The sequence below is a fragment of the Natator depressus genome, chromosome 6 (genome assembly GCF_965152275.1).
Source record: "Natator depressus isolate rNatDep1 chromosome 6, rNatDep2.hap1, whole genome shotgun sequence".
Taxonomy (NCBI): Eukaryota; Metazoa; Chordata; order Testudines; family Cheloniidae; genus Natator; species Natator depressus.
In genome coordinates, this window is record NC_134239.1 from 2,759,359 (window position 1) to 2,769,846 (window position 10,488).

A 10,488-nucleotide genomic window follows, 5' to 3' on the forward strand; every position below is an offset into this window, starting at 1 on the left:
TGCTGGGGTGTTCACAGCTGTCGTGCAGCCCTCGAGGGCCTGGCTCCCGGTCCCGGGTGCCTGGAGGGGTGGGAAATCCGTCCCGCCGGCCTGTTGCAAGGCCCTGCCTGATCTCACCTCCGAAGCATCCCAGCCTTGCAGGAGCTTCCTGCCAGGGGGCTGACTTGCCCGGCCTGCTCAGCGCGCCGTCAGAGGGATAATTACAGGGAAGTTCGGTGCCTGCAGGGCTCGGTGCCCGGCAAACACTGCTGGGGGGTGCTGTAACGGGGGCAGACTGGCGCACGCCGGACCGCAAGCAGGGCGTGCGCTGAGACACGAGGGGTGATGATGTTTGTACGACCGGACTCAGGGAGTTATGCCAAGATGAGCATTTGCCTTGGCGGAAGGTGGATGGGTTTAAAGCGGTGTGAGCCGCATGGCCCCTTGCTTGCCGTCAGTAGAACCCAGGAGTCCTGGCTCCCAGCCCCACCTCGCTCTAACCCACCAGCCCCCACTCCCCTCCCAGAGCTGGGGAGAGAACCCAGGCATCCTGGCTCCCAGCCCCCCCTGCTCTAACCACTAGACACCACTCCCCTCCCAGAGCTGTGGAGAGAACCCAGGAGTCCTGGCTCCCAACTCTAACCACTGGCTACCGCAGCTTGACATCAGCAAGCCTATTTCCACCTTACTGCAAGAACTTGCGGCTGGGGTCAGGGTAAGAGGTGGTGTGTGTCAGCCAGAAAGAAAAGCAATAATCACAAACAATAACAATGAACCATGAGGTATATTGAAATGGACAGCCCCATTTCTTCCCCAGTGACTCACCCCCTCCAAGCCATGCAGCCCTGGCTGACTCATCACACAGAGCCTTTAAATTCCCATGGGGATGAGTATGACAGATCACCCTCGCGTTCATTGCAGGACTGCCTGGAGACCACTGTGATGGGCGCCACACAGACCCTCTGACTGACGGGGCTGCTGAGGTTCCAGCTGCAGGGTGTGAAAGGGAGATGGGACTATCCCCAGCTCTGGGAGGGGAGTGGGGGCTGGGAGCCAGGACTCCTGGGTTCTCTCCCCAGCTCTGGGAGGGGAGTGGGCTGGGGTCTGGTGGGTTAGAGCAGCGGGGGTGGAGCCAGGATGCCTGGGTTCTCTCCCCAGCTCTGGGAGGAGAGTTGGGTCTAGTGGGTTAGAGCAGGGGGGGTGGAGCCAGGACTCCTCGGTTCTCTCCCCAGCTCTGGGAGGGGAGTGGGGTGGGGTCTGGTGGGTTAGAGCAGGGGGGCTGGGAGCCAGGACTCCTGGGTTCTCTCCCCGGCTCTGGGAGGGGAGTGGGGTCTAGTGGGTTAGAGCGGGGGGTGGGGGCTGGGAGCCAGGACTCCTGGGTTCTCTCTCCAGCTCTGGAAGGGGAGTGGGGTCTGGTGTGTTAGAGCAGGGCGGGGGACTGTGAGTCAGGACTCCTGGGTTCCATCACCAGCCAAGAGAGGGAGGGAGATCTGGTGGCTTAGCGCTCCGGTCCGGGGGCTGGGTACCAAGGTTAATTCTCTCTGTTCCCGACCATTGCAGTGTGGGTCCTGAGCCACAAGGGGTCAGCCAAGGCCCAGCAATGGGAGCAAGTGGCTACTGGTGAGCTGAACAGGAGGGGCTCCTCCAGGTGTCCTCCAGGGCCCCTGCCCTTGTGAGCTGGGCTGCAAGGCAGCCCCCTGGCACTGGTAGGGGAAGGGGCTGGGACTGAATCCATCCCTTAGTTGGCTCCCTGGTGGTGAGATGCAGCCGCCTCTGGGGCAGAGTGTCCCGGGGTCCCCGGGCGATGCTCTGGAACTGCTCCCCATGAAGCCAGGCAGGACTCTGGGGAAGTCTCCTCTCGGGGAGCAGCCTGTCTGCAGGACACACAGCTCCCCCGGATCCACCTTCCTGGGTCTGACCTCGGAGCATTCAGCCTCCTCTGCCCCTCCGTGTGCTTCCCCCAGCGAGTCCGCTCAGGCGGGCTCCTGGGGAAGCCAGAGGGCCCTGCCCCCCAACTCCACAGTCAGACGTGACTCTCAGCCAGCCAGTAACACAGAGGTTTATTAGACGTTAGGAACATGGTCTAACACAGAGCTTGTAGGTGCAGAGAACAGGACCCCTCAGCTGGGTCCTCTTTGGGGGGGCAATGAGCCAGACAACCACGTCTGCCCTTCACTCCTCATCCCCAGCCAGCCTCAAACTGAAACTCCCTCCATCCTCCCGCTCCTCTGGGCTTTGTCCCTTTCCCTGGCCAGGAGGGCACCTGATCTCTTTGTTCTCCAACACTGTAGCTCTCACCTTCCGGGGGGAAGGGCCCAGGCCATCAGTTGCCAGGAAACAGGGTGTCGGCCATTCTCTGTGTCCAGACCCCTGCACACACCTGCCCTCTAGGGCTCTGCAAGGATCACACACCCTTATCCCACCACCTAGAGACTTAAGAACTGCATAGGGGAAACTGAGGCACCCCCACACTATTCAGAGGAAACATTAAGAACAGTCCCGCTTCGTCACATCTCTCCCCCCTTCGAGACCGAACTGAGCGGGGTCACTTTTGCCGGTGACCTGGGGAAGTTCGAAGCCACCAACGTTCCCATGAATGCCCCAGCATCTCTCCGGTTCCTTGGTGGGAGTTACACCAGGCCCTTCCAGTTTCACGCCCTCCCTTAGGTCGGGGGTGGTCGATAGCACTCGCAGGCCACATGTGGGAAGGTTTACGCGGCCCGTGCCCTTTGCCAGCCCAAAACCACAGGGGGTCAAACTGGGATCGGGTCTTCTCCCAGCGCTCCAGTCTGGAGGGCTGCAATTCGGGCTCTCTTGGCTAAGAGCCCCCATCTTGACCTGGGCCACATACTGTTCACTTACAGAACTAACATGGAGACATCCCTTTCTCAACAACCTTGTCTCCCCAACAAGCTGGCCAAACACAGCCACTTGGTTATAGGACCGTTTAACTTTCTTAACAGCTTTCACTCCGTCTGAGACCTCAAAGCTCTCCACGCTGGATCCTTCAACAGGAAAGTCAGTGGATCCATTCACAACAGAAACTTTCTGGCTGTTAGGAACTGAAACTTTCTTGAATAAATCACTTTCACACCCTTCAGAGGCTGTCAACTGCTTGCAAAGACTCCATGAGGATTCCTTTCCCTAGGGTGTAACAATTCACCCCTCACAGAAATTCTGCTCTTACCCTCTTCACCTAGGGCTTGCTCTAGAGGAACACTTTCCTGAGCAACAGCAGACTCTTTCTGGGTCTCCCTTACATCCAGAATTACCTCTGGCCCATCCGGCGGATTCCTACACAATCCCCTTTCAGGCAAACTTACAGACTTCCTAGAGAAAAGGTCAGAAGCATTCTCCTTCCCTTTGCCACACACAAGTTCAGGAATCTTTTCCTTCTTGCTACAGGTTTCCACATCCTCAGTAGGTAACACAATCACATCACCTTCATGCTCTCCTTGTGCCCTGGCTAGGATCTCACCCTGATTAGACAGAGTTGCTGCCCCCTTTCCCAGCCACACACTAGCAACGGGCAAAATACAAGCACCTGAATTATCTGGTCTCTGGGATTTTGCATAGACGCTAACTGGATGTGACCTAGTTACAGTGCCATTCTCCTGAGCAGACACAAACTTCGGGCCCTTCCCTTCCTGGGCTTTAGCTGAATCCAGAACCAGCTCTGAGACAGCTGCACTACCCTCAACCATCACAGGCTGAAAGGCCCCTTCTGTCTGCTCCACAGACAAAGAAGAGCCGGACACACTTTCTCTTTTCCCAGACACACAGCTTGGGATCTCATTCCCCTGGTCCCAGCACACAAGGCTGGTCACAGACAACTGCTTGGAGACCAGGGTAGCTCCCTCCACAGGCACATTCCCTTCACTGTCACACTTCTCCACCCAGCTAACAGGTAAGGTCCAGGGACACTCCTCTTCCACTCTCCTCGCCTTCCCACCCTGCTGACTAGACAAAGCCACAGCTCACAAGGCTGCCTAGGCTCATCCAGACTTTCCTTACCAAGCACCTTGCCTCTCCCAACAGATCCCTGCCCTGCCTGTGTCTCCCCCCACTCAGCTGGGGTCTCAGCTCCCCCTGTCCTCAGCGCTGCCCTTGCTGTCCCAGTGGGGTAGGCAGCGAGCTCGCTGCTTTCCTCACTGCATCAGAGCCAGCGTGAGCCCCCTCTCCGGTGTGCAAGGGGGGTGGGGAGCCCCAGGGGTCTGGTTACAGGCAGGCAGGTAGCCTGAGCCTAGCAGCTCCTTCCCGCTGCCAGCCAGGTCATCTGCATTTTCACTGACCATTTCCCTCTCCACCGATTGGTTCCCTGGATTCAAATTCAAACCCTTGGCAGTTACCGGAGCAGGGCCTGGATCCTGTCCCAAAGAGACACAGTCACCCCACAACAGGGTCTCGCAGCTGGTGTCCTGGAGCACCCCAACGGCCAGCCAGCCCCATCCCTCCTGGGTCTGCACAGGGATCTGGGCCATAGGCAGGGCGAGGGACTTCATCCCTGGGACCCTCACCCAGCTCACCCAGCCCCTCAGCATCTGAGGCTGCACCACCCAGGGCCTGACACCAGTTCTCTCTGTCCCAGGATCTCGCCACCCCAGGAATATCTCCCCATTGACCATCACCTCCCGCTCCCACTGGGGTCCGAGGGGCCTGGCCCCCAGGAAACTCCACACAGACATATAGGTTGGGACCAGGAGTGGGAGCCTGTCCACCTTCCCACCCATCTGGCTGACGGAGTCTGTGGCCTCGGGACCCACCAAGGGAGCTAGACACTGGGGCTTTTCTGCAGGGTCCCCCTGGTTCAAAGCGCCAGCCTGCTCAAAGGCACTGAGGTGGGCATCCACATCCCCCCCTCCTTAACCAGGGGCAGCAATTTAGTCTCGAGGTTCCCTGTGGAACTGGCCCCCTGGGGTCTATCCCCACTCACCCCGGGGAGGTCCCCTAGGCCTCTCCGCCCCACCACCACCAATTCATGCCGCTTCTGCTTCTGCAGCTCTTTCTTGGGCTCTCACTGTCTCTCACAGTCCTCCCGCTCTCTCGGACTCAGCTCCAATCCCGTCCGTCTCCGATCCCCCGATGGGGAACCCGATCGTGAAGACCCTCGTCTGGTCGGGGACAGGAGTCTTCGATGCCTGGCTACCACTCCAGCTGCTCCCAGATCCTGCTCTAGCCCCATTTGGGTCAGGAATCTGTCCCTTAGAGCGGTCATCCTCCTCCAGCTGCACGATTAACTGTGCTTTGGTGAACTTTCCAATGCTCAACCCTCTCTTTCTGCACAGGATTACAATGTCCTTCTTCAGGAGATGGTGACAGGCCATCGCTCTGCTCTTCCCAAGTTGTTGTGGACTCACAGGCCTGTGTGCTCTCAGCGCCCCACGGTTTCCAGGGAGAACCCCTAGTGTGCCAGCCCTTCTCGAGGTCACCACCTCTTTGCCAGGGTCGAGCTGCAGACTCCTCCGCCCCTGGGACCGCTCGCTGCAATCCCCAGGGGGACCCCATTACTGCACAGTCCTTCTCGCTGGTCACACACTCTCAGGGGTTAACCGCCCGCCAAAACCACTCCTCTCTGAGCCTTCAGCATGCCTGGTCCTCGTCAATCCCCCTTCATTTTATTGCTCCCCAGTCACTTACTGCAGGAAGCGCCATCCACGGGGTGCAGTACATCCCACCGCTGCCACCAGTTGTCACGGAGTCCCTGGGCGATGCTCTGGAACTGCTCCCTACGAAGCCAGTCAGGACTCTGGGGAAGTCTCCTTTCTGTGAGTAGCCTGTCTTCAGGACACACAGCTCACCCGGCTTCCACCTTCCTGGGTCTGACCTCGGAGCATTCAGCCTCCTCTGCCCCTCCCTGCGCTTGCCACAGCCAGTCCGCCCTGGCGGGGTCCTGGGGAAGCCAGAGGGCCCTGCCCCCCAACTCCACAGTCAGACGTGACTCTCAGCCAGCCAGTAAAACAGAAGGTTTATTAGACGACAGGAACATGGTCTAACACAGAGCTTGTAGGTGCAGAGAACAGGACCCCTCCGCCGGATCCATTTTGGGAGGCAGTGAGCCAGACAACCACGTCTGCACTTCACTCCATGTCTCCAGCCAGCCCCAAACTGAAACTCCCCCCAGCCCCACCTCCTCTGGGCTTTGTCCCTTTCCCTGGCCAGGAGGTCACCAGATTCCTTTGTTCTCCAACCCTTTAGCTCTCACCTTGCAGGGGGGAAGGGCCCAGGCCATCAGTTGCCAGGAAACAGGGTGTCGGCCATTCTCTGTGTCCAGACCCCTGCACACACCTGCCCTCTAGGGCTCTGCAACGATCATACCCCCTTATCCCACCCCTTAGATACTTAAGAACTGCATAGGGGAAACTGAGGCACCCCCACACTATTCAGAGGAAACATTAAGAACAGTCCCCCTTCATCACACAGAGCAACTGGGGAACAGCCACACGTAACACCGCATGGGGAGGGCTCCCCTGGTGGCGAGATGCAGCCACCTCTGGGGCAGAGCAACTGGGGAACAGCCACACATAACACCGCATGGGGAGGGCTCCCCTGGTGGCGAGATGCAGCCGCCTCTGGGGCAGAGCAACTGGGGAACAGCCACACATAACACCGCATGGGGAGGGCTCCTCTGGCGCCGAGAGGCAGCCGCCTCTGCATTCCAATCTGAATTCTAGCTAGGACTCTTGGGTTCACACCCTAACCTTAAATGGCTTCTTTCTCGCACAATTAAGGTTATCAGAATGTATTTACGGAGTTATACGTGTGTTTGTCCAAACCTGCGAGCCTGCCCAGGGCACATCCATAAAAACCTCAGTAATAAAACAATCAGCAACCGTAAATAAGTGGAAGCATCATAGAGACAAATTGTGTCTCTTTCCCTTTGTTAATGAGGTCACCGGGTGGGGAGGGGGGAGCTGGGAGGCAGGACTCTTGGATTCTAGTCAGCTGCCACATTTCACCATTAAAGTTTGCATCCTTGGGTCCCAGCTCCCCCTGCTCTAACCACTAGACCCCACTCCCGTCCCAGAGCTAGGGCTAGAACCCAGGAGTCCTGGCTCCCAGCCCCCCCTGCTCTAACCACTAGACCCCACTCCCGTCCCAGAGCTAGGGATAGAACCCAGGAGTCCTGGCTCCCAACCCCCCACTAGACCCTAGAGCCCTGCACAAGAGTATCGTTTTAATCTCGCTCCCTCCCGCCCCACCTTGTTTCCTGCATTTTTCTCTTGCTCCCGCTCGCACAAACCTTAGAGCCCGCAAATCCCGCAAGAGGGACAGATTCCCCCACGCGACTAACAAAAGAAGGTTGGCTCACGTCTGACGGATAGACACGGAATTCAGCCACGGGGGGTTCCCACCAAAAGACTAAAACGACTCTTGCTTAAGCCGTGGTAAAAAAAAAAAACCAACCAACCAGACTTCAACTCCTGCTCTAAAAAGCGACAAATCGCTTTCTAGCCCGAGCTTCGACTTAAGTAGAAACAAAACCAGCGAGGAGTCCTTGCTGATACAGGCTCACAGGGCTGCCCCTCTGAAACCTTTACATCTTAAACCTTGTGTTTACAAAAGGCAAACATGCTTCACGTCGCTCAAATTCCCTTTGTGACGCCGTCTGCCCACCCAATCCCGCCCGCAGCCACGAAGGCTTTACCCGCTCCCGCTGTTTATTGCAGCAGGAGCCAGGGGACCCCAGTCCCACCACAGGGCCTCAGCTAGACCCCCCCCATCCCCGCCCAGAGCCAGGGCTTTTCCTGACGCCCCGTGTCTGAAGTAGAAGCCTGCCGGGCCTGCCCGTGAGGTTTTAAACGCTACACTCCTTTGCAAACATAAAAGAAATTAAAAGCCACAGAATCGAGTCGCTTCTCCAACAATTCCCAATACGGTTGGACCAAGCTGAGCTGGAAGTGTGACTGCTTTGGTTTGAAGTGTGTCTCTGACACCCGACAGGTGTTGCAGAGATGGGCGCGCATCCAGCCACAGCCTCATCCCAGGAGAGGAGGGCGGCGCTGGCCACATGGGTAAACTAAGGCACTGAGAGAAGGCTGCCTTGCCATGGGCACGTGGTGAGAGAATGGTAGGGTGTGGACTGGAGTGCAGGAGTCTGGTCTCCCAGACCCATCTGTATTAACTACTGTATTCCTATCCCTGCCCTGCCTGGGAAAGAACCCAGGAGTCCTGGCTCCCAGCCCCACAGCTCTAGCCCACTAGCCCCCACTCCCCTCCCAGAGTCAGGGACAGAACCCAGGAGCCCTGGCTCCCAGCCCCACAGCTCTAGCCCACTAGCCCCCACTCCCCTCGTGGAGTCAGGGACAGAACCCAGAAGTCCTGGCTCCCAGCCCCACAGCTCTAGCCCACTAGCCCCTACTCCCCTCACAGAGTCAGGGACAGAACCCAGGAGTCCTGGCTCCCAGCCCCACAGCTCTAGCCCACTAGCCCCCACTCCCCTCCCAGAGTCAGGGACAGAACCCAGGAGTCCTGGCTCCCAGCCCCACAGCTTTAGCCCACTAGCCCCCACTGCCCTCGCAGAGCCAGGGACAGAACCCAGCCCCCCTGCTCTAACCACTAGACCCCCACTCCCCTCAAAGAGCTGGGCATAAATCCTTACAGCCAGTGGATCTAAAGTCCAAATCAAGGCGATTACAATAATGACTTTTAAAAACTGGCTCTAAATTAATAGAGCAGTTAGATTGATATATGAAGTGCCCAGATGTTCGTATCAGAGATAATTAGGTTATTTTAGATTATGGAGTAACAGATTAAATTGGATTGGATTGGAACAGGGATATTTTAGATTAGAGGAGATGAGATTAAACTGATGTCTTTCGGAATAGATAAAATTAGATCATGGAGGTAGAAATTAGATCAGGGAAGACAGAATTGAGGAGAGTTTAGTTTAAGAGCGAAGTAGCAAGTGGAAGATTATTTTAGTTAGAAATTAGATTCAACTCAATTAGAAGAGAAGTAGATGGACAATTTGGGTAGCAAATCTAACAGGACAGGAGCTGGGTGACTGAAGCACTGAAATAGTTGGAGAGAGATATATTAGATTAGTCTATAGTCAGATGAGTTTCAGACGGGTTAGATTTGATTTTCAGAGGTTTACATCAGATTTTCTGAAACTCACTTTAAGAATACATTAAGAAAGCATCATATTTGATTAGATTTTCAGAATGTCAGATTAGATTAGACTTGGTGAGATTAGATTAGGAAAGGCTCAAATTAGAAGAGATTAGGTTATCAGGGAGTCATATTGTATTGGACTAGATTAGATTAGATTAGGAAAGGCTCAAATTAGAATAGATTAGGTATCCAGGGGGTATTATTAGATTAGATTAGATAAAATTAGATGAGATTAGGAGAGAGGTTTTGGACTAGAAAGTTCATTTTAGGAGGGACAAGACTAGGAAATATCAGATTTAGGAGAGAAAGGTCAGTTTATCAGAGTGACGGGCACAGAGATTAGGGCAGGCAGATTAAATTAGATTATATTAGGAGACTGGCAGGCAGATGGGAGGTGGTGGGTCACGAGCAGCTGTTCTCACTGGGGAGAACTTGAGTTACCCTCCTCCAGCAGCCAGAGCATCTCACAGAAGCAGGCACATAGACCAGCGTGGGCGGGAGGAGGAACTGGGCTAACTGCCAGGGTGGCACGCCTGGCGTGGGTGGGCGTGTGAGTGGAGTAAACAGTAAGAGCTGGGACCAGCCTAGGCACTGCTGGAGCGGTGAGAAAACTGAGCCTTGGAGATCGAATGGGACCGTACCATTTCCAACCCACTCTCCTCTGCTCCCGTGGCAGTTGGAGGTCTCCTGGGAAGAGCAAGAGAGGTTTCAGAATGAAAGGGTTTTGTCCAGGGCCTAGCCCCATGAGGTAGCAGTCCATCTCCGGGCACTGGAGGTGGTACCACAATACAGAGAGTAAGACACGAAGGCCCGAGCTGCTGAAATTTAACTCAAAATGTGTTCCTCCCAAGAGTATTTTGGTCGTTTGAGTTAAATAATAGTAATCACCATAATTATAGGTCAATACCAGCTCATTAATAATACCAGAAACATCTCTAGCATGGGTTATCTTCAGAGTTTTACAAACCAGGTCACAAGCAATGAACCGGAGATCTTAGCTTCAAAACCGCCAGGGAGAAAGTTACAGAATCTGGTGAAAAATAATAAAAGGCAGAGACTGGGGGGTTTTCACCCTGGCTCAGACCCACAGGCCCATCCAGCCTAGTCTCCCGGCGGCTTTAGGGGCTTGGCCAGCAGGGCCGGATTCTGATCCCCGTGAGCCCAGTGTAAATCCAGAGCTACCATCCCTGGAGCCAACGGAGTTAGAAATTGGGGGGTAGTGGGGTTTCATGGTGATCGATAGAAGACAGATGGGTGGTCAGATGGCCCTACCACCCAGACACCGATTACTATACTAACCCGATTACTGTAATAAAATCCCAGCACTGAACATTCATGGGTGTCCATCGGGGCCCCAGTCTTGGGCAGGGTCTGCGCAGTGCCCAGCACAATGGG